Genomic DNA, 27,622 nt, shown 5'->3' with positions numbered 1-27,622 from the left:
AAAAGAACACATGTCAGAATTGGTGGCATTAGATGATTAAAGGGGAGCAATTATTAAGTCATTATTTATAATTTTATCAACCTCTGAAGAAATGTTGGTACTCCAGAGCAAGTCCTCGAGTGACTACACCCTAGTCAATCAATCAAATTTCTGATCACAAATCTTACTTTTTTATGTGAAGATCCAGAGTCTGTGAACAGCTTTTTCATAGTACCCATTCTGTCTAATTTTAAACAATTAACCTTGGGAATACAAGAATGTGCAGAAATACAATTTATATGTGTGATTATTATTTTAACTTTCATTCTAATATTAACTATACTGTATTAATACTAGTTACTATCCCACAACAATTCAGAACTGTTTACCCACCAAGAAGATGATCCAAATTAAATGAGGATTAGAAGAGGTTTTGGGGAATGCTGGAGAAATAACTTCTGTGAAAGGTAAATGGGGGAAGAAGCAGGATTGGGCAGAGAAAGCCTTAAGCCTGAGATGTTGATTTGATACCTTTGAAAGGCGAGTGGGGAGGAAGCAAGTCAAAGAAAACCTCAGACACAGGTGCAAATTTGATAAAGTCTCAGCCAACCCAAGAGAGAGCTCAGGAGCAAAGACTGATGTTAGAGAAGTGCTGCACTAGGCAGAAATGGCCAGGCATCAGTACCTCATGGTGCTCAGTCAGTTGGTGGAAATTGTCCAAAAAGTGTGCATTGGCTTTCAATGCATACTTTGAAGATGGTATCACTGGAGGCTGCCAGCTAATTCTACTCCTTGTAACTAAACAGCAGTTTTCTTTCTTGACGGAAGAGCTGAGTGGTGTACCTGAATGAGTGCCAAAGAGAGTTTCCTGTAATATATATACCTTCAATATATTTTATTGGAATGAGAGTTTTTTCTATTTTTCATACCTGACATAATTTTAAATTTTATAATTTAAAGCATTTATATCTTTTCTTGTATATACTTTACCAAATTCTTGAGTTGTTAATTTTAAGTAACAAATTACAAATTAGAGTAGAGGAGTTTAAAATATGTATTTAAAGTTGATTTACTTTATTTTTAAGGCAACTAGGTAATATATTCTTTCCTGTATTCTCAAATACAACAATGGAGTTGGCATTTAAAATGCTGAGATACCTAACCATAACATTTCATCCATATTTTTCATTAAATTAAAATTCATGATTTTGAAATAATATTTTTGTTATTGCAAGCTCATTTTAGATGCAAAACCAACATGTTCTATTAGTTTTCCAGTTGTTTGAGAAGAGAAGTTGTATCTGTATATTCCAAGTATATTCTAAGAAGTTCTATGCTGCAATTGTAATGAACAAAGAATCACTGCACATTTTCGGAATGTGATAAAAGAATATTTATAATATACCCTTCACGTCTGTGTGTCATATAAATAATTCATTGAAAATGAAATATGTTTCATACATGTCCTTACATTTTACCAAATTCAGGATGATAGGCTATGGTTTTGTATTACTCGACAATATAATGAAAGCTGTAATCAAAATATGCCAGGGACGTTAGAAATGAAAAGCCATACTCTGATTATTCATTGTAACAGCAAACCAGAGATATTCTCTCACAAATATTTTTACAGAGACATGTGTACAGATAGATTGATGATACAGATATATACTGGAATTTCAAATTCACTTTAAGACATTTTAAAGATATGTGAATATTGGTTCCCCGGATATTCTAAAGATTTAAGAAATTTAATCATTATTTAAATGATGATCATCGTTATTATGTAACTAACTTCTGTATTCTGTAGCCAAAAGAAGTTCCCTGTATTCTGATGAGACTTAGTAAATACGGATAGCAAAAACAGTTCATTTATTTAACATTTCCTAAGTACACCACATTTTGCTCAGTATTTTTCCAACGTTTTACTATAAAATTTTTGAAACATACAGAAAAGTGGGAAGAATTGTATAGTGAACACTCACCACCTATATTCTACAAATAGCATTTAACTTCACTTGTTTTATCACATTTTTCCATCCATATGTCCATTTCTCTATTTCTACATCAGTTCAACTTATTTTTAATGCATCTGAAAGTAGGTTGATAAATCAGTATATTTCTCTTAAAATACCTAAGAATTAACTACAGTTTAATACAATCTGCCCTATGTATCCATGGGTTCTACGTCTATGAATTCAACCAACCATGGATCAAAAATTCAGTAATTACCAGGCATGGAAAGGCCAACCTTTTTGTATCTACAGGTTCCACAGGGTCAACAGAGGATCATATGGGTAGATTTCAATATCTGCAGGGATCCTGGAAACAATCTTTGCTGATACTGAGAGACAAAGGAACAACTATATTTATTTGTGTGTGTATGGTGGTGTGGTGGTAGTTTGTTTGTTTGTTTGTTTGTTTTGACAAGGTCCCACTTCGTCACCCAGGCTGAATTGCAGTGGTGCTATCTGGCTCACTGTAACCTCTGCCCCACCCCCAGGGTCAAGTGATCCTCCCACCTAGGCCTGGGACTACAGGTGCGCACCACCATGCCTGGCTAATTTTTGTATTGTTTGTAGAGACAGGGTTTCACCATGCTGCCGAGGCTGTTCTCAAACTCCTGGCCTCAAGCAATCTGCCCACCTCGTATTTGTGTGTGCGTGTGTGTATGTGTGTGTGTGTGTTTCATTTGAGATAAAATTTTCACACAAAATAATGCATAATGCCTTGAGTGTATCATTCAATGAATTTCTACAAATGAACAAATCTGCATAACCAAAATATAGAATATTGATAATACCCCAGAAAGTTATCTCAAGCCTTTGTACTACTTCCCAGCCAATCTCCCAACACTCCACAGGAAAATATCCCTCTTTTTTCCCCCATATAGATGATTCTTGCTTGCTCTAGAAATTCCTATTAATAGAACAACACATATTCTCTCATGTAAGGCTTTATTCACTCAATAGTTATTTTCAGATTCATCCACATTATTACTTATTTCAGCAGTTCATTCCTTTTTATTTCTGAGTAGTATCCCTTTGTGTAAAGATATCTGTTTTTTTAATCCATTGTTCTCCAGATTATGGCCTAATATAAATAAACCTGCCATGAATCTTCTTGTACTAGTAATTTTTTGTATGCATTTTTCTTGAGTAAATACTGATAAGGGGAATTGATGGATTTTAAAGTAAGTATATGTGTTGCTTTAGAAAAAAAATTCAGATCTTTCTTCAAAGTAATTGTATGTTTCACTTCCACCAACAACATATAAATGTTCCAATGACTCCTTATCTTCCCCAACATTTGCTGGTGTTAGTCTTTTCAAGTTTAGCCAAACTGGTGAGTGTGCTATGTTAGTTAATTGTGGTTTTATTTTGGATTTCCCTTATGACTAATGATGTTGGACACATTTTCATATATTCATTGGCTGTATCTTTTCCCTTTTGAATTTTCTATCAATGTTTTGGTTAATTTTTAATTTATTTATGGTTGAGTTGCAAAAATTTTGTATGTATTTTGATACCAGTATTTTATCAGATATATGTTTTGCAAATTTTTCTCCCACCCCGAGGCTTGTTTATTAATTTTTCTTAATGGTGTTTTTTGATGAGTAAATATATTAAATTTTTAAGGTTTAATTTTTCATTTTTTTCATTTACAATTATTGCTTTCTTTGTTCTAAAAGACCTTTGTCTATCTCCAAATCACAAAGATAGTCTATGTTTTCATATAAAAGATTCATAGTTTCACTTTTTACATTTAAGTCTACTGTTCTATCTCAAATTAATTTTTGTTTATTGCATGAGGCAGGAATTGAGTTTCATTTCCTTGCATATGGATACCCAGTTGTTCCAGCACTATTTATGGAAAAGGCTTTTCTGTCCCCAATGGATTGCCTTGGCTATTTTGTCAAAAAATCAAATGAACATATAAGTGGAGAGACATTTCTAGTTTCTCTATTCAGCTTTATTGATATGTTTGTTCACTTTTACACTACACTGTCTTGATTGCCATTACGTTATAGTAGATCTTAAAAGGCAATTATTGTAAATCCTCTAAGTTTGTTCTTTTTCAAAACTACTTTGCATAATCTAGGTTCTTCCTTTGTATGTCTATATGCCTTTATTTTCCTATATGCCTTATATTGTTGGTCTATTTCCTTAAAAGTCCACTTGGATTATAATTGGGAATGTGTTGACACTAAAACTAATGTTGGGATTAATGATATATTAATAATATTGAAGCTTTTCATCCATGACCATGATATATTTTTTTCATTTAGTTAGGTCTTGATAAATTTCTCTCATCAGTGTTTTGTATTTTATAATAAAGAAGTCTTGCATATTTTTATTAAATTTACTTGTAGCCATATTATAGTTTCTGATGTTATTATAAATCAAATTGTTCTGACATTGTTTTGAAATTATTTTCTAATTGTGTGCTAGTATATAAAACTTAAGTTTTTTTTTTACATTATTTAGTTTCCAAATATAGGAAATTTTTGTAGGTATGATACTGTTACACATTTCTAATTTAATTTCATTGTAGTTAGAGTACATGCTTTTTATTTCAATCTTTTTAAATTTATTACTCTGGTTTTATCATATAATATGTCTTACTACATGGATGTTTACTAAGAATTTTTGAGAAGATACAAAAGAAATACAAAAATTAAACCTTGCTTTCCTGCAGGTAACCAACCACATGGGAGTTAAAAATGTAAAAGTGCCAAACAATATGACATTCAGGAAGGGCTAAAATTACATCATTAGTATGAATTGAATACATAAGTGATTAAAAGTCTGAAAAGAAAAGATTTATCAAAGTAGGGGATCATTCAGAGTATACACCCCTCCATTATTTTTAGACATGAGTCTTGAAATGGGTGTTTGGCATAAACTATTGAATTGGAAGTTGGTGAAATGATTATTAACAAAAGGGATTTTAAAAAGCATTGGCAATTCATGAGCAGAAGACAACATGGAGTCTTCTTCTTCTTCCTTCCTTTTGTTCTTTTTTCACAAGATTTTTTTCCAACCCAGTATGTGTCATGCTTTGTGATTAACGCTAGAGCTACACTGTCTGTCTCTCCATGCAGAGATCTCTCAGTGAAGAGGAAGATGTAGGCATAAATATATTAAGGCATAAGCCTTAAGAAGGGGGATGCAAGTACAGAGATAGCAAGCAGAGTATCAATAGCTGATTTACTTTGCCTTGAATGGCACCAGGAAGAATTTATGTAGTGGCTGTCTTTGAGCTGGATCTGTAAGAACGTGTCTGCCAGAGAGAGAAGAGGAAAGTCCTCACAGCACGAAAGTATAAGGCAAATATAGCTAGCAGCTTAGGGTGCATATGATGGGTAGGAGAATGAGTTTGCAAAGCTGCAATGCAGCCAGATAACAAGATTTGACTGTGCTGAAAAAGTTTGTATTTTATGGTAAAGTGGACAGGAGTCATGAAATGTCTTTAAGTAGTATAGTGGCTTGATCACATTTGTGTGTATAAAGCTATCTGGCAGAACTGGGAAGGGTGGATTGGATTCGGGAGAAACTAAAGACAGGGAAACCAGCTGGGAGACCATGTGGTAGCTCAGGTGATTGGTGATACATCTGAAGTGAGGCAGGAAAGATGAATTAATATGTGAAACATGTAGGAGGTAGAATGAAGAGAAAACTGAGGATAGAGAAAAACTGGTCATGAGTGATTTACCACTTCTAATGTGTTTGACGGGGTGCATAGTATTTTCATTATGAAGAAAATAAAATGCAAGAAGGAAGGCAGATTTTGGAAGAGAAATTGAGTTTCATTTCTTATACCTTGAGGAGGAATAATCCATTAGCCAGGAAACTAGAGATCTGAAAATCAGGAGAAGGATTAGGGCTAGAGATTTGATTTGCAAGTCATTAATATTGACTTGACATCAGTCAAGAAGAGAACCGGATTTACACCTAACTGGTGTGTCTAAGGGAGACTTGGACTATTGGATGAAGGTGAGGCTGAGATAATTTATGAGGCCTCTTCTGGGCTTTTGAGTAACTATAAAGTGAAAGGAGGAGTGGAATAATATGGGATAACTGGGAGATGGATGCTGGTGAAGTAGACAGAAGACCTGGAATACCAACTCTAAAGTCTGGTTCTTAAGCCTGCCTTATTTATTTAACAAAAAACGTATCAGAAAAAAAGTAATTGGAGGAAAGTTAAGCTCTCATCCTATATTAATTAGAATATTTTACAGTGTATGCAAGAGAAACTAACTTGAGCTAGCTTCAGCAAAATAAGATACCTTCTTATGAGGATTCAGTGGTTCCTCACAGAAGCGAATGATAAGAATGCCATTGTAACTATGAGGCAGACAACCATTGAGGATCCAGGCTCAGCTCCACTGTGTCTACCTCTTTCTGTCTCTCTCCTCTTCCACCCAATCCAGATTTGTTTTCCTAAGATTCTCCTTATGTTATAGTTCCTAAATTGACACATTATAGCTTCAGACACCCAGTGTTACCAATTCCCTGCCACTATTCTAAATTCCCAGGGAAGTTCTCTGGCCCAGAATGGGTCAGAGATGCTCCACCCTGATCCAACTAATTCTGTGTGTGTTTAAAGGGGCCAAGGGTCTCCAGGTCAATTAAATAATAATATCTGGGGGTAGGATCCAGATATCAGTAGTTTTTTTACAAGTGTTTCAGTTTGAAAACCAGTGGCTTAGGCTTTGTTACTTTTATGAAAAGAAAGACTGTAGTAGGGATATTAATGTGCCCCAGAAGATATCCATGTGCCAATACCCAGAACCTGTGAAAATATGTTACATGGCAATAGGGAATTAAAGTTACAGATATAATTAAGGCTGCTAATCATTTGACCTTTAGATAGGAGACTGTTTCGGATTATCTTAATGTGCCCAATATAATCAGAAAGGTGCTTACATGTGAAAGAGGTAGGCAGAAGTGTCAGTGTGTCAGAGTAATATTATTGTTGGCTTTGAAAATGGAATAGAGCCGGGAATGAAGGAATGTGGGAAGTCTCTAGAATGTGGAAAAGGCAAGAAAAAAGATTCTCCCAAAAAGTTTCCATAAAGGAACTCAACTCTGCTAACACCTTGATTTTAGTGCAGTGTGACTCTTGTCAGACTTCCTCCAGGACCATATGATAAATTTGTGTTATTTTAAGCCATGAAGTTTGTGGTAATTTTTGTAGAGCAGCCACAGAAAACTAATAGATAGACACCGTTAACCAGCTTTGTTAATACTTGAATATTTGGGGAGGTAGGGAGAGGGAGAGAAAGAGGGGTCAAAGATAATTCCAAGGCTGTATTCCTTAAATACAGATGTTCTATGGTGGACTTTTTTTTTTTTTTTTTGTCTGTCCAATGCCTGTCTCTTCTGAAAATGGTATCTCCCTCTTACTGTTTGTTTTCATTTAGGAATTTTTCTCTTTATTTTTTTTTTTCTTTAACCATGTGGTTATACTTGGGTCCCATTCTTGTGTCACATATGCATTTTCTTTTCAGGAGTGGTTATGGTACTCAATCCTACCCAATCAGATGCTTTAACTGTTGCTTTAAAAACTGGAAGCGAGAGAAGAGAGATACTTTCTGTCTGGTAGCAACTTGGTAGGTGTGAGCAACTTGTAAGAGGCTACGGTGCCAAACCAGCAGAACATGACTTTGAGATGTTCTGTTAGAATGACCCTGTCTGGACTGAGAGCCTGAGCTGGAATTTGAAGCATTCCTGTTGCTGGTTCCATTCAATCCTATGGCCAATCATAGAACTACCCTTTCACAACTTGGGTTACACAATAACTTCCTCTTTTTGCCCAATCTACTTCAATCTAGTTCTTGTCATTTCAACCAAAATATCCTGAAAAATTTAGACAAAAAAGAAAAAAATAATAAAGTGAAAAGTTTAAAAACAACAACAACACATATATACATCTATTAAGGATGCAAATCTTACTTTTATTAACCCAGCATTTTTTTTTTTAAGAACTTGCATGTGAAATATTTCACTAGTGAAATGAATAGGACAAAGTCCTGCTTCCAGGCACTTACAGATCTATTAATCGTGCAAAATTTGTGTCTACATTACCAATATACCTTTTGGCAATAGATCTCTCTACATCCTCCCTAGGCTTATTTGACAAGTGCAAGACAGAAATGAGTTCTAGAAAATCTGATTTGTAAAATGTATGAATGGAAGACAAGAAAGGTTAAATGGAAGAATTTCGGGATATTCAGATCTTTAAGGGCAATTACCAAATTCTCCCATAAAATGCCCCCATCACAGTTCAAATACTTGCTGGGAGAGACTATTGGTGTGGTCCTGTGGCAATTCGTTTATTCTTAACAAGCCAAATGTTTCTTAATTCCATCACAATTAAAGTAAAAAGAAGGGGAAGTTAGTTTGGAATAAATCACTTCAGGCCCACAGCCCAATTCACTTTGGATTCACTCAGGTGTGTGTTTATTTTAATAGCTGATCTGAAGGCATGTGAGATGCCACAGCTGAGCAGACTGTAAACAGAAAAGCATACAACTTAAAACCAAGCACGCATGCAGCATGGAATAATAATCAAGCGAGGCTCCTTATGATGCAAAATGCCAGAAAACCTCCAAGCATTAGGTCAAAGTTTACACAATAGCAAAAGCCTTTTATTCTGTTTCTTAGAGGAGCCTGTAGAATTCTAAGGTTCAAGTTCTAAGATAGCTTTAGCTCTACCTAAAAAACGAGATCAAAGATGGGTTTTCTTCTCAAGATATTTGGGTAAGTTTGTACAAGACTTTTTTTTTTTTTTTTTTTTTTTAAAGAAAAAGCAGATAGTTGTCACCAAGAGTTGTCCGGAAACAGTGGCAAAGGAATTATTCCTCAAGGAAAGGGCAATTCTCTGAGCTTTAACAGTGGGCAATGGTCGAATAGTCACCAACCACGATCTGGGCTCACACATAGCAAAGAGGTATATTAACTAGGATGCCCTACACAGGCGGTCTGTGGATGAGAAATCCTTATGTCCCTCACTTCACCAGGGCTGAAGAGTACGCGATGAGGAGAAACGACTAGGAAAAGGAATAATGTGTGGTGAGGTATGTATGCGAAAGAGAAAAAGGCTGGCGGGGACCCGCGGTAGCCAGAAGGAGAGACGTGGCGGCCCGAGGGCTGACTACTTGGGCCCGCGCCGAGCCAGGCTTTCTCCACAGTGCGTGTGGGAGTGCACAGACGGGTCTCGACGGCTTTTCTGTATGTGTTATAAATAAACCCCAAGAGTGGAAAGCTCCAGCAGGATGCCCTGAGCGCTGGTTCTTCCCAGCAAAAGCGGTGGAGGATCCGCCCCTCGTTTCCCACCCTCCGCCCCAGCTCGTTCCCGCCCCTTCTCTCCTAACCCCGCCCCAGCCCAGCCCCCGCCTCTTGCCACCTCCCTTCCAGTCCGCTCCCGGTTCCTGGCTCCGGCTAGGCTCAGCAGAAATAGGAGCGCGCAGGCGCGACGTGCGGATCGCAGAACGCCGAGTAGCGGAGCCGGACCCGCTGTGAGTGTGGTGGCCGCGCTGGGTTCCTAGCTGGGGAAACGTGATCGGGGCGAAGCGCCCCAGGAAGGATTGGGGTGTGTGGGGGTGACTTCTGTTCTGCGAGGAGAAACCCGTCAGATGTGCGGTAGCGTTGGTAGCGACGCTGCCTGTGGGCGTCCGGCCAGGGCCGCGTGGGGAGCGGAGTGCATGGTAGCGGGAGTGGGTGAGGGTGGGTATGACGAGAAAAAAATTGAAGGAATAGGGTTCAGAGGCTGGAAGTCCGCACACAGGCTGGGCAGGACCGCGAGGCTTGCCAACGGTGCTGGAGGGTGTCCCAGCTTCAAGTTCAGTCCCCTGCTTGGTGCCTCTGAGGGACGTCCCAGGCTCATCCCCTCCTCCAGCGCTGCTTTCTCTGGTGCCGAGTTGCTAGAAACATTCCCCGTCGGAGGGGAAAGGATTTGGAGGCGGTGGGCTGTCGGCCCGGGCTAGTCCCAAGGAGGGCGTGGCGTTCGTGTGACTTTCCTTTACCCACCCCCGGGAATGTGTCCCTCTTTTGGTCCATTGTGCCCGTGGAAATTTTAACAAAGGCTATGACTGTTTTGTAGGCAGTGGCGGGTGACAGTGGGAGGGGGTGCGTGCGAGGTCGGTGGCGGTGCGGCCCTGGGGGACGGGAGAGCGGGGGGAGGGGGAGGCGGCGTGGGGGGAAGTGGAAGGAAGAGAAGAGTCTTCCTGCTTCAGCTTTTTCCTTCTTCCTGGTCCGCTGAATTTGATCACTGGTAGGAACAGCCCCAAGAGGGATACGACTGGAAATTAGTGTGTGCGCGTTTGGACTCTGGCTCCAGCCACTGGTTTTTGTGATTGTGCTGTGCATGTATTTTCTACGAATCCCTTTAGGAGAAAAGCGAAGCTAATGGGATTTGAGAGAAAATAATTGAATGAAAGGATGAAGAGGTGGAGTAACAAAACTTAGAGCTTAATTATTTGTCTGTTGATGGTCATACTATAAAGCCAGACTTTGAAGGATGCGAAGGTGTCCAAGTCAGGGTAAGTGAAAAGTTGGTTAGGCTACTGTTGATTGTTTCAATCAAGAGTGGATTATTGGGCATGTGTGTGGATGTGCTGTCAAGATCTTGGGCCGACTCACTTTAGAACCTTTGAAAATAATATTAAGGATACAAAACACTAGGGCAAATATTGTAATATTGGATAAAGCTCCATATGCTTTCATTTTCAAACTTAGGGACTTTTATGAAAGATAGTATATGTGTTCCCAAGCATAGATGTTGATATTTTTCCTCATTTGTTTTAAGTTAATACAACAAAATAAACTGAACTTCCTCCTCCTCCACCCCTTTCCCTTGATTGTAAATCCTGTTTTATAAAAGTTTACTTTCTGAAGTATACTTAACAACACAATTACCCCCCTAACCCCTACCCCTGCACCAACCCCAGGCATGAGGTGAACAGGATTTCTTCTGGTTTTGTTATGTTATTCTTTCTTTTTCTATTTTCCCAAATTTGGGACAGGTGGGGGACGGGGAGTGTTAGGGATGCCTTTTCTCTTTTCTAGTGCCTGATGAACTCCTATTCATCCTTCTAGACTTAGCCTAATTCACTTCTCGAAAAATTTTGCCATCTACTCCAGAGTGAATTAATCACACCTTTTCTGTTAAATTTATATCACTTGCCTTTTTTCTCCATTACTACTAGACCCTCAGTCTTCTATGTTACACTTATACCTAGAGCTGCCTGGCATGTGGTAAGCACCTAATACACTCACTTACAGATATATATAAATAAATGCTGTTAGAAAGGTAGTAATTCATAGGCTGGGCGCAGTGGCTCACTTCTGTAATCCCAGCACTTTGGGAGGCGGAGGCGGGCAGATCACGAGGCCAGGAGATCGAGACCATCCTGGCTAACACGGCTAATTTTTTTGTATTCTCTACTAAGAATACAAAAAAATTAGCCGGGCGTGGTGGTGGACGTCTGTAGTCCTAGCTACTCTGAGGCTGAGGCAGGAGTATGGTGTGAACCCGGGAGGTGGAGCTTGCAGTGAGCCGAGATCGCGCCACTGCACTCCAGCCTGGGCAACAGAACGAGACTCCATCTCAGAAAAACAAAGAAAAGAAAAGAAAGATAGTAATTCATATTGCGTAAAGTTCATGGGATAATACAAGAAATTCAGAATTCTGAAATTATATTTAATATTTGAGCAGCATTATTTGGAATATGCATAAGCACTAAGTGTGGAAATATGTTCTCATGTATTAGTCATAGTTTATCCTTCTAAAAAGAGGTGCAAAAACTCTACAGATAAAGGGAAAATAGGGATCAGAAAAAGGTGAAGTTTTTAAAAAGGCCAATTTCTGATACTAAAACTAGTGAAGTTAACTATTTGTAGAAAGACACAAATAGGTTGCTGCTGGAATTTAGGAAGTACTGCAAATGAATCAAGTTGCCAGATGGTATTCTCTGAAGGGTGATATAATAAAACAAGCTGTGACCTAACCAGTTGTATTATACTCCTTTTAAATCTTAAAGTATTTTCAGCCTTTGGCTAATGGGTCTCTTCATGTTACAGTTCCCTCATAGGCTTGGTCTAACCATTTCTGTCAACCTGCGTTTGACATCTCTCTTAACTCCACAAATCACTGGCCTTCCGGTTACCTCTGGCTCCTAACAGGAATTATCTTTCCCCGCTCCTCACCTCCAGCCTTCTTCTCCTTAGTGGATTTATGTATTTGAGAAAATACCGTGAGCAGATGATCACTTACTTTATAAAAGAATAGAATTGGTTCTTTAGTTTAAAAATAAGTCAGGATTGGCTACCTGCTTAGTCTAGCCTTCTGTGCATGCAAAGCAGACAGAGAACTATGACCATTAGTAACCCTTATTTTTCTTCATTTTTCCCTTATTCATCTAAATGCAAAAGCACTTTTTTAAAATTTCACTTTTAAAAATAACATTAGTCATTGTTCCCAACACACTTCAAGTTAGTCCCTGTTTTATTTGTTATTTTTTATTTTTTTTGAGACAGAGTCTCTCTCTTTCGCCCAGGCTGGAGTGCAGTGGCGCAATCTCAGCTCACTGCAAGCTCCGCCTCCCGGGTTCACGCCATTCTCCTGCCTCAGCCTCCTGAGTAGCTGGGACTACAGGCGCCCACCACCACACCTGGCTAATTTTTTGTATTTTTGGTAGAAACGGAGTTTCACCGTGTTAGCTAGCCAGGATGGTCTCGATCTCCTGACCTTGTGATCCGCCCGCCTCGGCCTCCCAAAGTGCTGGGATTACAGGTGTCCCTTTTTTTTTGACTAAAACTCAAAACTCGGGGAGGAAGAGTAGCATCCATAAAACTTTTTTTAAAGTTCTGCATCATCTGTGGACCTACTGAATGAAAAAATATTTGAAACCAACCATTGTGATTATGCCTTCCTTCTTAAAACGTTCCTCACTTAGACTTTCTCCTCATATTTCTGATTTTTTCCTCTAATTCTTTGACCAGTTAACCTCAGTCACCTCCACAGTCTTCCTAGGGTTCTGTTCAAAACTCTTTTTCTCACTGTATGTACAACAGTCAAGGGCATGGAAATTGGAGGAATTGAAAATTGGAGGCAAGACAAGAATTTACACTCTTCTTTCTGAGCATTAGTTTCCTCACTTGTGAAAATGATAATTATAATACCTGATAATTGATATCAGGTATATAGTGATGTGATGCATAATTACATTTTGGTCAACTATGGACAACATGCATGATGATGGTTTCCATAAGATTATAATGGAGCTGAAAAACCTAGTGACTTTGTAGCCTTTGTAATATCACAGTGCAGTGCATTACAGTATATAGCACTTGATAATAATATTAAATAACTATGCTAATGGTTTATTTACTATACTATACTTTTTAATTATTATTTTAGAGTATACTCCTTCTACTTATATAAAGTTAACTGTAAAACAGCCTCAGATAGGTCCTTCAGGAAGGCAAGAAGAAGGCATGGTTATCATAGGGGATGATGTCTCTACGCATGTTATTGCCCCTGAAAACCTTCCAGTGGAACAAGATGTGAAAGTGGAAGAGTGATATTGATGATCCTGACCCTGTGTAGGTCTAGGCTAATGTGTATGTTTGTGTCTTAGTTTTTAATAAAAATGTTTAAAAAGTTAAAAAAATTAAATAGATAAAAACTTATAGAATGAGGATATAAAGAAAGAAAATGTTTTTGTACAACTGTCCAGTGTGTGTTTTAAGTTCAGTATTATTACAAAAGAGTCAAAAAGTTTACAATATTAAAAATTTTATGTAGTAAAAAAGTTATAGTAAGTTAAAGTTAATTTATTATTGAAGAAAGAATTGCATTTTTTATATGTTTGGTGTAGCCTATGTGGAGAGTGTTTATAAAGACTACAGTAGTGTACAGTAAACGTCCTAGGCCTTCACATCCACTTACCACTCACGCACTGACTTACCCAGAGCAGCTTTCGGTCCTGCAGGCTCTATTCATGGTAAGTGCCCTATACAGGTGTACCATTTTTTATCTTTTATACCTATTTTTGCTATATATTTTCTGTGTTTAGATACACAGACATCATTGTGTTATAATTGCCTATTCAGTACAGTAACATGCTGTACAGGATTGTAGCCTAGGAATAATAGGGTATACCATATTGTCTAGGTATATAGTAAGCTATACCATGCAGATATGTGTAAGTACACTCTGTAATGTTGATACAACGACGAAATCACCTAAAGAGGCATTTTTCAGACCATATCCCAGTTGTTAAGTGATGCATGACTGCTAACAGCGTATAATGTGTAGCACATAGAAGTACTCTTAAAATGTTAGCTGTTGTTATTTATGTTTGCTTGTCTGCTGTTTCTTGTGAGCTCCCATTATTTCAGTAGCAATTAACTTCAGAATGTGGATGTATTGATATTTCCCACCCTGTTTGAGCTCCAGTTCTGTATTTGTAGATAACTCCCATGTATTTCCAACAGGTTGCTTAGCACAGTGGTTCTCAAACTTCAGCATGTACAATAATCACAAGATGCATAGATTTCTGGACCCCGTACCCAAAGTTTGATGTCTAGGATAGAATCTAAGAATTTCCATTTCTGATAAGTTCATAAATGATGGCGATTCTACTGTCCCTGGGAAAACATTGAGTGACATTTATCTATATGGCATTCAGACAAGTTGGTGGAGAGGAAGGGAGAGGAGACCAAAAGACCAAAAATTTATAAAAATTAAGAACAGAGTGCACTTGAAGCTGGTAGTGCTTTTTTTTTTTTTTTGTTTATTTGTTTAAATTGAGATGGAGTCTCGCTCTGTTGCCCAGGCTAGAGTGCAGTGGCGCGATCTCGGCTCACTGCAAACTCCGCCTCCCGGGTTCACGCCATTCTCCTGCCTCAGCCTCCCGAGTAGCTGGGACTACAGGTGCCCACCACCATGCCCAGCTAATTTTTTTTGTATTTTTAGTAGAGACGGGGTTTCACCATGTTAGCCATGTGGTCTCGATCTCCTGACCTCGTGATCCGCCTGCCTCGGCCTCCCAAAGTGCTGGGATAACAGGCGTGAGCTACCGCGCCCGGCCGGTAGTGCTTTTAAGACTGGAGTTTAGAGTGTCCTCTAAAATGTGGAGAGGATAGGACTGACGGAAGATGCTTGGATTTCATGACCACAAGGTTTTCTTTTGTTTTTGGTGTGTTTCAGGTGCAGATTGTTGGTTTAATTATACTTCTCAGTTAGTATTATATTATCATTATTATGACCAGGAGAACATATCACAGGTATTTGTTTGTTTGTTTGTTTGTTTTTTGAGACAGGGCCTTTCTCATGCCCAGACCGTAGTGTAGTGGCACAAACACGGCTCACTGAAGCCTCAACCTCCTGGGCTCAAGCAATCCTCCCACCTCAGCTTCCTGAGTAGCTGAGGCAACAAGTGTGTGCCACTATGCCCAGCTAATTTTTAAATTAAAATTTTTTTTTTGAGATGAGGTCTTACTATATTGCCCAGGCTGGTCTCAAACCTGGGCTCAAGTGATCTTACCACCTCAGCCTCCCAAAGCGGTGCGATTACAGGCGTGAGCCACCATACTCAGACGTAGAGGTAATGGTTCTTAATCTGGTGTGTGCTTCAGACTGTCGTAGGGAGCTGTTTCAAACAATACACTTAAGTTTAGTGCCCCTCCCCACAGTATTGACTCATAAAATCTGGATTTCAGGGTGTGGGATCTAGGCATGAAAAAATTCCCTGGTTAAGAGTCATGTCTTCAGCAATGGTGGGCAGAATATGGAAGCACTGAAAATAAAAGTTTTATTGGTAAATTGTTGGTGAAAGGAGAATAGAAGAAAAAGACTGGAGTTTGAAGATTTTTAGAGTTCAAGAAAATGGGAGTATGTAAAAGAGAGGTGAAAAGCCTGCTGGAGTCAAGGAGCGATTGAATGTGTAATGTTATGAACATATAATTGATGGAATACGGTACTGGAGCAGGAGAGAATGGAATTAGTGGGTACCATAAAAAGAGAGGAGAAAAGAGTGAAAAAAAGCAAATTTAAAGCTGGAAGTGGGAGAAGCTGAAAGAACTCTCTTTAAGGAAGGTTTGTTTGCACACTACTGTTCTTCAGTGGAACTTAAGTAGTCTTGAACTCTTAAGTAAAATGGATTTTTTCAAGTTTAATAATGCTAGCAAATAAATCAATAATTTCAACTGTTCCAGCTACCACTAATGGCTACAAGTGTATTTTTCTTCAACTTAGCTCGAATAATTATTTTTTTGAAATTAAGTCTAGACATGCTGTGTTGTAATGTTATTGCCCTAGCCCTTGCCTTAAGACTGCCATAATAAGTTTCATATGATTTTCATTCAGTTATTCAACAAGTATTTGTATGATTGTCAATGACCATACATTCTTCTAAACACTGAGGATATAGCAGTATATAAAACAGTTGTATTTTATTAGAAATTTCTGCCTTTGAGGCGCTTGCATCGTATTTGAGGGAGGCAGATAATAAAGTAAATGAGTAAAATATAAGAAATGTGAGATATATATAATTTTGTATACATATACGCATAAATATATATATATGTTAAGTGACATGGTGCTGCATTCTTTGGAGAAATACAAAGCAGGGAAGGTGAATGGGGGGACCCATAGGTATTCGTCTATAGGTGAATAGAGCATGTTGGAGGGAGGTAATCAGGGAAGACTTCACTGTCAGCAAAGACTTGCAGAAGATAAGAAAACCATTTATTTGGAGGAAGAGCTTCCTAAGCACAGGGAACAACAATTGTAAAAGTCTGGAGGTGGGTTCTTTTTGAGACCTTTTAGCTAAAAATAGCAAAATAGTTTTTGCGGCTGGAGTAGCATGAATGAGAAGGGGTGAATAATAAGGCATAGAGTCAGATAAGCAAGAAGGATTGTGGGAATGGTGGGAAGATTGCAAGAGGAGAAATTTCTGAGTGGGAAGATCAGGAACTACGTACTGGCTGTGTTGAGTTTGAGATGATTATTTGATACTCCAGGTAGAACTCATGGGATAGGTATGGGTAAACAGGAAACTCTAGGAATGAATCACAACATTTTAAGGGAAGAGAAGGGGTCATTCCTTTGCTTTGTTTTTAAATTTAAAAACTTTAGTTTTTAGAGCAGTGTAAGGTTCATGGAAAAATTACAAGGAAAGTACAGAGAGTTCTCACATGCCCCCTCCTCACATACACAACCTCCTGCACTGTCAGGACATCCTGTACCACAGTGGTAACATTTGTTGCAGTTCATGAACCTCCACTGACATATCATAATCACCTAAAGCTAATTGTTTATATTATGGCTCACTCTTGGTATTGTACATTTTATGGATTTGGACGAATGTATAACATATCCACTATTGTATTAATATTATGATATGATATAGTTTCACTACCCCCCAAATTCTCTGTGTTCTGCCTTTTCAACTGCCCTTCCTTCCAGCCCCTGGAAGCCACTGATCCTTCTACTGTCTCCATAGTTTTTCCTTTTTCAAAATGTCATATAGTTGGAATTATAAAATATGCAGCTTTTTCGTATTGGTTTCTTTCACCTAGTAACGTTCTTGTAAGCTTCCTGCATGTTTTTTCATGGTTTAATAGCTTATTTCTTTTTAGTGCTTAATGATACTCCATTGGATGTACTACAGTTTACTCATTTACCTACTAAGAAATATCTTGGTTGCTTTCAAGTTGTAGTAATTATAAATAAAGCTACTATAAATATCTGTGTGCAGTATTTTATGTGGACATAGATTTTCAATTCATTTGAATACAAAGGAGCTCAATTGCTGGATCATATGGTGAGAATATAGTAGTCCCCCTCCCCATCCATGGTTTCACTTTCTACATTTCCAGTTACCAAAGGTCAACTATGGTCTGAAAATGTTAAATGGAAAATTCCAGAAATAAATGTCATAAGTTTTAAATTTTGTGCCATTTTGACATGATGAAATCTCGCACCAGCCTACCACATTCTGCCTAAGACATGAATCATCCCTTTATCAAGTGTATCCATGCCGTATATGCCTTTCGCCCATTAGTCACTAAGTAGCCATCTAGGTTGTCAGATCAAAAAAACAGAGCGTATATAGGAGTTGGTACTATCCAAGATTTCAGGCATCCTTTGGGGTCTTGGAATGTATTCCCCATGGTTAAAGGAGGACTACTTTTATGTTTAGTTTTGCAAGAAATTGACAAAGTGTCTTCCAAAGTAACTTACCACTTTTAATCCCATCAGCAATGGATGAGTTTCTGTTGCTCCACATCCTTGCCAGCATTTGGTGTTGTCAGTGTTCTGTATTCTGGCCATTTTAATAGATGTGTAGTGCCAGCTCATTGTTGTTTTAACTTGCAATTCCCTAATGACGTACGATGTTGGGCTTTCCATATGTTTATTTGCCATCTGTATCCATCTGTATATCTTCTTTGGTGAGGTGTCCACATATTTAGTCCATTTTCAAATCAGGTTTTTTTTTTTTGGTTTCTCATTGCTGAGTTTTAAGAATTGTTTGTATATTTTGGATAATAGTACTTTATATGTTATGTCTTCTGCAAATATTTTCTCACAGTCTGTGGCTTGACTTCTCATATTCTTGACAGTGTATTTTGCTGAGTAGAAGTTTATAATATTAAATCAAGCTTACCCATCCTTTCATGAATCATACTTTTGGTGTTATAACTAAAAACTCATTACCATATCAGAGGTCATGTAGATTTTTTCCTATGTTCTGGGAGTTTTATAGTTTTGTATTTTACATTTAGGCCTATGATCCATTTTGAGATTTTTTATGAAGGGTGTAAGGCCACATCTAGATTCATTTCTTTTTTGTATGTGGATGTCCAGTTGTTCCAGCATCATTTGTTGAAAAGTCTGTCTTCATTGTTTTGCCTTCGCTCCTTTGTCAAAGATCAGTTGATGATGTGGATATATCTCTCTATTCTGTTACATTTATCTGTTTGTCCATTCTTTGGCACTGTCTTTATTACTGTAGTTTAATAGTAATTATTGAAATTAGGTAGTGTCAGTCCACCAACTTTGTTGTTCTGCAATATTGTCTTGGCTATTCTGTATCTGCTGCCTCTCCATATAAACTTTACCATCAGTTGTTTTTAAAAAAATTCACAAAATCACTTGCTGGGATTTTGATTGGGGTTGCATTGAATTTGTAGATCAAGTTGGAAAGAGCTGATATCTTGAGACTACTGAGTCTTCCTATCCATGAACATGGGATGTCTTTCCATTTATTTAGTCTTGATTTTTTTCACCAGAGTTTTGTGGTTTTCCCAGTGGAGATCTTGCTTATCACTGATATATAGGAAAAGAATTGACTTTTATTTATTAACCTTGTATCCTGTAACCTTACTATGATCACTTATTAGTTCCAGGAGATTTTCTTTTATTTATTTATTTATTTATTTTTTATTATTCTTTAAGTTCTAGGGTACATGTGCACAATGTGCAGGTTTGTTACATATGTATACATGTGCCATGTTGGTGTGCTGCACCCATTAACTCATCATTTACATTAGGTATATCTCCTAATGCTATCCTTCCCTCCTCCCCCTACTCCAAAACAGGCCACGGTGTGTGATGTTCCCCTTCCTGTGTCCAGGTGTTCTCATTGTTCAGTTCCCACCTATGAGTGAGAACATGTGGTGTTTGGTTTTCTGTTCTTGCGATAGTTTGCTGAGAATGATGGTTTCCAGCTGCATCCATGTCCCTACAAAGGACATGAACTCATCCTTTTTTATGCCTACATAGTATTCCATAGTGTATACATGCTATATTTTCTTACTCCAGTCTGTCATTGATGGACATTTGGGTTGGTTCTAAGTCTTTGCTATTGTGAATAGTGCCGCAATAAACATATGTGTGCACGTGTCTTTATAGCAGCATGATTTACACATGAGAGTATATGTGTTCAGTAGACTCTGTATGTGTGTGTATGGAGAGTGTATGTATACCCAGTAATGGGATGGCTGGGTCAAATGGTATTTCTAGTTCTAGATCCTTGAGGAATCGCCATGCTGTCTTCCACAACAACTGAACTAGTTTACGGTCCCACCAACAGTGTAAAAGTGTTCCTATTTCTCCACATTCTCTCCAGCACCTGTTGTTTCCTGACTTTTTAATGATCGCCATTCTAACTGCTGTGAGATGGTATCTCATTGTGGTTTTCATTTGCATTTCTCTGATGGCCAGTGATGATGAGCATTTTTTCATGTGTCTGTTGGCTGCATAAGTGTCTGTTCATATCCTTTGCCCACTTTTTGATGGGGTTGTTTGATTTTTTTTCTTGTAAATTTCTTTGAGTTCTTTGTAGGTTCTGGATATTAGCCCTTTGTAGATGAGTAGATTGCAAAAATTTTCTCCCATTCTGTAGGTTGCCTGTTCACTCTGATGGTAGTTTCTTTTGCTGTGCAGAAGCTCTTTAGTTTAATTAGATCCCATTTGTCAATTTTGGCTTTTGTTGCCGTTGCTTTTGGTGTTTTAGACATGAAGTCCTTGCCCATGCCTATGTCCTGAATGATATTGCCTAGGTTTTCTTCTAGGGTTTTTATGGTTTTAGGTCTAACATTTAAGTCTCTAATCCATCTTGAATTAATTTTTGTTTAAAGTGTAAGGAAGGGATCCAGTTTCAGCTTTCTACATATGGCTAGCCAGTTTTCCCAGCACCATTTATTAAATAGGGAATCCTTCCCCCATTTCTTGTTTTTGTCAGGTTTGTCAAAGATCAGATGGTTGTAGATGTGTGATATTATTTCTGAGGGATCTGTTCTGTTCCCTTGGTCTATATCTCTGTTTTGGTACCAGTATCATGCTGTGTTGGTTACTGTAGCCTTGTAGTGTAGTTTGAAGTCAGGTAGAGTGATGCCTCCAGCTTTGTTCTTTTTGCTTAGGATTGTCTTGGCAATGCAGGCTCTTTTTTGGTTCCATATGAACTTTAAAGTAGTTTTTTCCAATTCTGTAAGAAAGTCATTGGTAGCTTAATGAGGATGGCATTGAATCTACAAATTACCTTGGGCAGTATGGCCATTTTCACAATATTGATTCTTCCTATCCATGAGCATGGAATGTTCTTCCATTTGTTTGTGTCCTCTTTTATTTCATTGAGCAGTGGTTTGCAGTTCTCCTTGAAGAGGTCCTTCACATCCCTTGTAAAGTTGGATTCCTAGGTATTTTATTCTGTTTGAAGCAATTGTGAATGGGAGTTCACTCATGATTTGGCTCTCTGTTTGTCTGTTATTGGTGTATAAGAATGCTTGTGATTTTTGCACATTGATTTTGTATCCTGAGACTTTGCTGAAGTTGCTTATCAGCCTAAGGAGATTTGGGCTGAGATGATGGGGTTTTCTAAATATACAATCATGTCATCTGCAAACAGGGACAATTTGACTTCCTCTTTTCCTAATTGAATACCCTTTATTTATTTCTGCTGCCTGATTGCCCTGGCCAGAACTTCCAACACTATGTTGAATAGGAGTGGTGAGAGAGGGCATCCCTGTCTTGTGCCAGTTTTCAAAGGGAATGCTTCCAGTTTTTGCCCATTCAGTATGATATTGGCTGTGAGTTTGTCACAAATAGCTCTTATTATTTTGAGATACGTTCCATCAATACTGAATTTATTGAGAGTTTTTAGCATGAAGGGCTGTTGAATTTTTTCAAAGACCTTTGCTGCATCTATTGAGATAATCATGTGGTTTTTGTCTTTGGTTCTGTTTATATGCTGAATTATGTTTATTGATTTGCATATGTTGAACCAGCCTTGCATCCCAGGGATGAAGCCCATTTGATCATGGTGGATAAGCTTTTTGATGTGCTGCTGGATTCAGTTTGCCAGTATTTTATTGAGGATTTTTGCATCGATGTTCATCAGGGATATTGGTCTAAAATTCTCTTTTTTTTGTTGTGTCTCTGTCAGGCTTTGGTATCAGGACGATGTTAGCCTCATAAAATGAATTAGGGGGGATTCCCTCTTTTTCTATTGATTGGAATAGTTTCAGAAGGAATGGTGCCAGCTCCTCCTTGTACCTCTGGTAGAATTCAGCTGTGAATCCGTCTGGTCCTGGACTTTTTTTGGTTGGTAGACTATTAATTATTGCCTCAATTTCAGAGCCTGTTACTGGTTTATTCAGGGATTCAACTTCTTCCTGGTTTAATCTTGGGAGAGTGTATGTGTCCAGGAATTTATCCATTTCTTCTAGGTTTTCTAGTTTATTTGTGTAGAGCCGTTTATAGTGTTCTCTGATGGTAGTTTGTATTTCTCTCTTGTCGGTGGTGGTATCCCCTTTATCGTTTTTTATTGCATCTATTTGATTCTTCTCTCTTTTCTTATTAGTCTTGCTAGTGGTCTATCAATTTTGTTGATCTTTTCTAAAAACCAGCTCCTGGATTCATTGATTTTTTTAAAAGGGTTTTTTGTGTCTCTATCTCCTTCAGTTCCACTCTGATCTTAGTTATTTCTTGCCTTCTGCTAGCTTTTGAATGTGTTTGCTCTTGTTTCTCTAGTTCTTTTAATTGTGATGTTAGGGTGTCAATTTTAGATCTTTCCTGCTTTCTCTTGTGGGCATTTAGTACTATAAATTTCCCTCTACACACTGCTTTAAATGTGTCCCAGAGATTCTAGTATGTTGTATCTTTGTTCTCATCGGTTTCAAGGAACATCTTTATTTCTGCCTTCATTTCATTATGTACCCAGTAGTCATTCAGGAGCACGTTGGTCAGTTTCCATATAGTTGAGTGGTTGTGAGTGAGTTTCTTAATCCTGAGTTCTAATTTGATTGTGCTGTGGTCTGAGAGACAGTTTGTTGTGATTTCTATTCTTTTACATTTGCTGAGGATTGCTTTACTTCCAACTATGTGGTCAATTTTGGAAAGTGAGATGTGGTGCTGAGAAGAATGTATATTCTGTTGATTTGAGGTGGAGAGTTCTGTAGATGTCTATTAGGTCTGCTTGGGGCAGACCTGAGATCAATTCCTGGATATCGTTGTTAACTTTCTGTCTCATGGATCTGTCTAATGTTGACAGTGGGGTGTTAAAGTCTCTCATTATTACTGTGTGGGAGTTTAAGTCTGTTTGTAAGTCTCTAAGCACTTGCTTTATGAATCTGGGTGCTCCTGTATTGGGTGCATATATATTTAGGATAGTTAGCTCTTCTTGTTGAGTTGATCCCTTTACCATTATGTAATGGCCTTCTTTGTCTCTTTTGATCTTTGTAGGTTTAAAGTCTGTTTTATCAGAAACTAGGATTGTAACCCCTGCCTTTTTTTTGTTTTCCATTTGCTTGGTAGATCTTCCTCCATCCTTTTATTTTGAGCCTGTGTATGTCTCTGCACGTGAGATGGGTCTTGACTCTTTATCCAGTTTGCCAGTCTAAAACAATCAATTCTTTGGAATTTTTCTACATAGACAATCATGTCATGTGTGAACAAAAAGAGTTTTATTTCTTCCTTCCCAATCTGTATACCTTTTGTTTCCTTTCCTTGTCTTATCACATTAGATGGGATTTCCAGTATGATTATGAAAAGGAGTGGTGAGAGGGGACATCCTTGCCTTTTTTCTGAGCTTAGAGGGAATGTTTCAAGTCTTACACCATTAAGTATGATGTCAACCGTAGTGTTTTTATAGATGCCCTTTTCCATTTGAGTGAGTTCTCATTTATTCCTAGTTTGCTGAGGTTTTTTTTTTTTTTTTTAAATTCATGAATCAGTGTTGGATTGTGTTGAGTGCTTTTTCTGCATATATGGATATTATTGTGTATATTTTCCCTTTAGGCCTGTTGATGTTCTGGAGTACATTAATTGGTTTTTGAATATTGAACCACCCTTGCATACTTGTCATATATCTCACTTGATAATAGTGTATAGTTTTTTTGTATGTGGTTGGTGAATACAATTGATAATATTTTGTTGAGGATTTTTCAATCTGTGTTTATGGTAGATATTGGTCTGTAGTTTTCTTTTCTACTAAGTCTTTGGTTTTGGTTTTAGGGTAATTCTGACCTCATGGTATTGCCTTGGCTTCTAATTTCTGGAGAGATTGTAGAGAACTGGTATAGTTTGTTCCTTAAATGTTTGGTAGAATTCAGTGGTAAACCCATCTGGGTGTGGTGCTTTCTGTTTTGCGGGTTATTATTGTTTCCTTTTCTTTAATAAATATAGTCCTTTTCACATTGTCTATTTCTTTCGTGAGTTTTGTCACAGTGTATCTTTCAAGAAATCGGTCCATTTCAAGGAATTGGTCCATTTCATCTAGCTTATCAAATTTGTGGGGATAAACTTGTTAATAATATTCCTTTATTATCCTTTTAATGTCCATGGGATCTGTAGTAATGTCCTTTCTTTTATTTCTGATAATAATTTGTGTCCGTGCTCTTTTTTTCTTAATTACCCTGGCAAGAAGTTTATTGAATTCATTCATCTTTTCAAAAAACCAGCCTTTGGTTTCATTTATTTTTCCCTATTGATTTTCTGTTTTCAGTTTCACTGATTTCTGCTTTAATTGTATTATTTCTTTTCTCCTATTTACTTCAGGTTTAATTTGCTCTTCTTTTTCTAATTTCCTAGGATGGAAACTTAGATGATTGATTTCAGATCTTTCTTTTTTTCTAATGTGTGCACTCAAGCTATAAATTTCCCTCTAAGCACTACTTTTGCTGCATCCCACAAATTGTGACAAGTTATATTTTAATTTTCACTTAGTTCAACATATATTTTTAATTCCTCTTGGGATTTCTTCTTCAATAATCCATGTGTTATTTAAAGGTATGTAGTTTAATCTCTACATATGTGGAGGAATTCCAGCTATCCTTCTGTTAATTGTTTTCTAGTTTAATTACACTATAGTCTGAGAGCTGACATTGCATGATTTCTATTCTTTTAAATTTGCTAAGATATGTCTTATGTCCCAGAATGTAATCTGTCTTGGTGAATATTCCATGTGAGCTTGAGAAAAATGTGCAATGTCTATTGTTGGATGAAGTAGTTTATATATATCAGTAATATCCAGTTAATTGATGGTACTATCGAAGCTGTTGAGTTCAGCCATTTCCTTACTGATTGTCTTCAAATAACACTATACCCCTTCATGGGTACAACCTCTTTGTATTGCAACACCTTTCCTACAATGGCAAAGTGATTTGGTTATCCTGAAAACCTGAGGGACCTTAGAAATAATGTTATCATTGCAAGTTGCCTTTTGAATCTCCTAAGAAAATAACTGTATATCAAACCTTAGTTCAGCATTTACTGAACACCTTTGGCATGTAAGGGGTGTGTGTGCTAGCTTTACCTTTTGTAAATTAGCGACATAATTACTTCTCAAGATGTCATTGGGAATAATGAAATGAGAATCAAAGTGCCACAGGGTTGGGGTAATCATAGCTCTTAAAAATGGTCAAAGCCAGGCACGGTGCCTCACGCCTGTAATCCCAACACTTTGGGAGGCCAAGGTAGGTAGATCACGAGGTCAGGAGATCGAGACCATCCTGGCTAACATGGTGAAACCCTGTCTCTACTAAAAATACAAAAAATTAGCTGAGCGTGGTGGTGGACGACTGTAGTCCCAGCTACTAAGGAGGCTGAGGCAGGAGAATGGCGTGAACCCGTGAGACAGAGATTGCAGTGAGCTGTGATTGCGCCACTGCACTCCAGCCTGGGTGACAGAGCGAGACTCCATCTCAAAAAAAAAAAAAAAAAAAAGCTCAATAATTGCTTTGCTTTCTCCATTATTGTGTGGTAATAATTGGTATAGTTATTTTCAACCTCATTCAAATACCGATGATGAATTTTTGATAGCACTTGTTATCTTCTTGAAAGGCTTGGCAATTAAATGCACTAGAATTGAAATAACAATTTCACAATTTGAACTTTTAGGTACATTTTTTCAGTGCCTCAGAGTTCGTAACCTATGATGTCTTTGGGAGAATGTGTTATATTTTAATCTTTGAATTTGAGTAAGTTGTCTGTGGTCTATTTCTTCTCTTCTTTCAAAACTGTGTCTGAGATGTGTGTTGTTTTCTGGAGTCCTAGCCAACCAAACACCTCCTTTTTCAGTGACAAAGCCTTGTTATTGAAAGCACTTTATGTTCAGTGAATCTCATCCAATCTGTCTCCAGTGTGCTTGTTCTTTGTGGTTTGGTTTCTAATATTATGCATTCCAATTTTGTAAAAAAAATCTATATGAGTAACTTGCCACAGTAATCCTCTCTGACATGTTTGCTTCAGGGAAAAAGCAGGAAAAGTCAGAAACATAAGCCTAGTTTTAAAATTTGCTGTCACTGCAAAAAAGTGAATAGAATATATTCCAAGTTTCTTTTTCTGTATTAGTATTACCTATGGGACCAGAATAATTATTTTGGCAAGGATATATTTAATTTCCTATGTAATTTTGTCCTGCTTCAGTATCTTAGTCATTTTTCCTTTGATTTGTCAAAAAAATTATAGAAATAAAAAAAGAAATTTAATTATTTAGGTTTATAAACTGTCTAAAAATGCAAATATTTTTGTTGCATTAAATATGACTATAGTATAAAATAAATACATGTGTTCTTTGAATTTTAAACTTCCTTTAACTTATAATGCAAATAGTAGATATTAACATGTACTTTTGTATATATTTCATTCTCTAAACTATGAATGTTAACACGGTTTATATACTTGACCTTTGCAAAGTTTTGAATAGTCCACTCCTACTGCTGTTGTCCTAGCATTATTTCCTTTCTAATATGGTAGTCATTTTTTTAAACTTTTCTCCCCAGTCATTTCTTGCCTGTCCTTAACCCAAGTCTGCCCACCTACAGATATTGAAAGCTTCCAACCTTCAGGAACTACCCTTCACATTACTCTTAGAAAGCCCCATCTAACCCTACAGATCAAACTGTTCACTTTCAAAGTTTGTTTGTACCTAACCTTTCTTCTGTTTTTTTCTGTTTGCATTTCTCATTTGCATTTCAGTTCTTCACCTTTTAACTGAGGCTAGTTCTCTGCCAGAATCTCAGCCCCATTTAACCAGGGGTCAGAGCATCCATATTGTCTTTGTCTACTTGGTTTCTGGTTGGTTCCCACTACCAGGAATCAGGATGCTGAATATCCCTAGAATCCTTGCCATTGGAGTGGGTAGACTCTAGTCTACTTAGACTAGGACTGTCAAGAGGAAAAGGATGTTTGAGTCCTCAGCAGACTGGGAGGGGGCCTGGAGCAAATCTTATGTTAAAATGGGATTTTGTTTTTTCCTCTGGGACCCAAACCCACTCTTGACAGTTCTGTTCTTCACAGGAGAGTATAGTGATTGTTCATTATTCAGAAGATTGCCCAGATTATTTTTTCCTCTCATCTGTTAAGCAATTCCTGGCCATATAGATTGTCTTCCTTAGTAATAATGCGAATGATAACAATAATAATAACCATTCTGTGGTGCACCAGATATTTTATTTTTATTATTTTTTTACCCTGTAAGATATATGGCTTTTATCTCTACTTTCTAGTAAGTACATTGCAGTTCAAAGAGTTTAAGTGCCCAAGCTCACTTTGGAGGTATATAGTAGAACTGAAATAATCAAATCAGGTTTCTCTGACATTAAAGCATAGAGCTTTTTTTTAGGAGACC

The 27,622-nt window shown here is 37.6% G+C and overlaps 1 protein-coding gene across 2 annotated transcripts in view; it reads left to right on the top strand.

The window, feature by feature from the left end:
* Positions 1 to 9,376: 9,376 nt before the first annotated feature.
* Positions 9,377 to 27,622, top strand: part of PRRG1 (proline rich and Gla domain 1) — a 104,515-nt gene continuing 86,269 nt past the window's right edge. The window contains exon 1 of one of the 2 annotated variants that reach the window (XM_008019605.3): positions 9,377 to 9,502. The gene's annotated coding sequence lies outside the window, so the exon portion shown is untranslated. The remainder of the gene's footprint in view (positions 9,503 to 27,622) is intronic. The other variant, XM_073013815.1, reaches the window with a different exon arrangement.

The sequence above is a fragment of the Chlorocebus sabaeus genome, chromosome X (genome assembly GCF_047675955.1).
Source record: "Chlorocebus sabaeus isolate Y175 chromosome X, mChlSab1.0.hap1, whole genome shotgun sequence".
Lineage (NCBI taxonomy): Eukaryota > Metazoa > Chordata > Mammalia > Primates > Cercopithecidae > Chlorocebus > Chlorocebus sabaeus.
The sequence above is the reverse complement of the archived record's forward strand: the minus strand, read 5'-3'. Positions and strand labels throughout refer to the sequence as shown.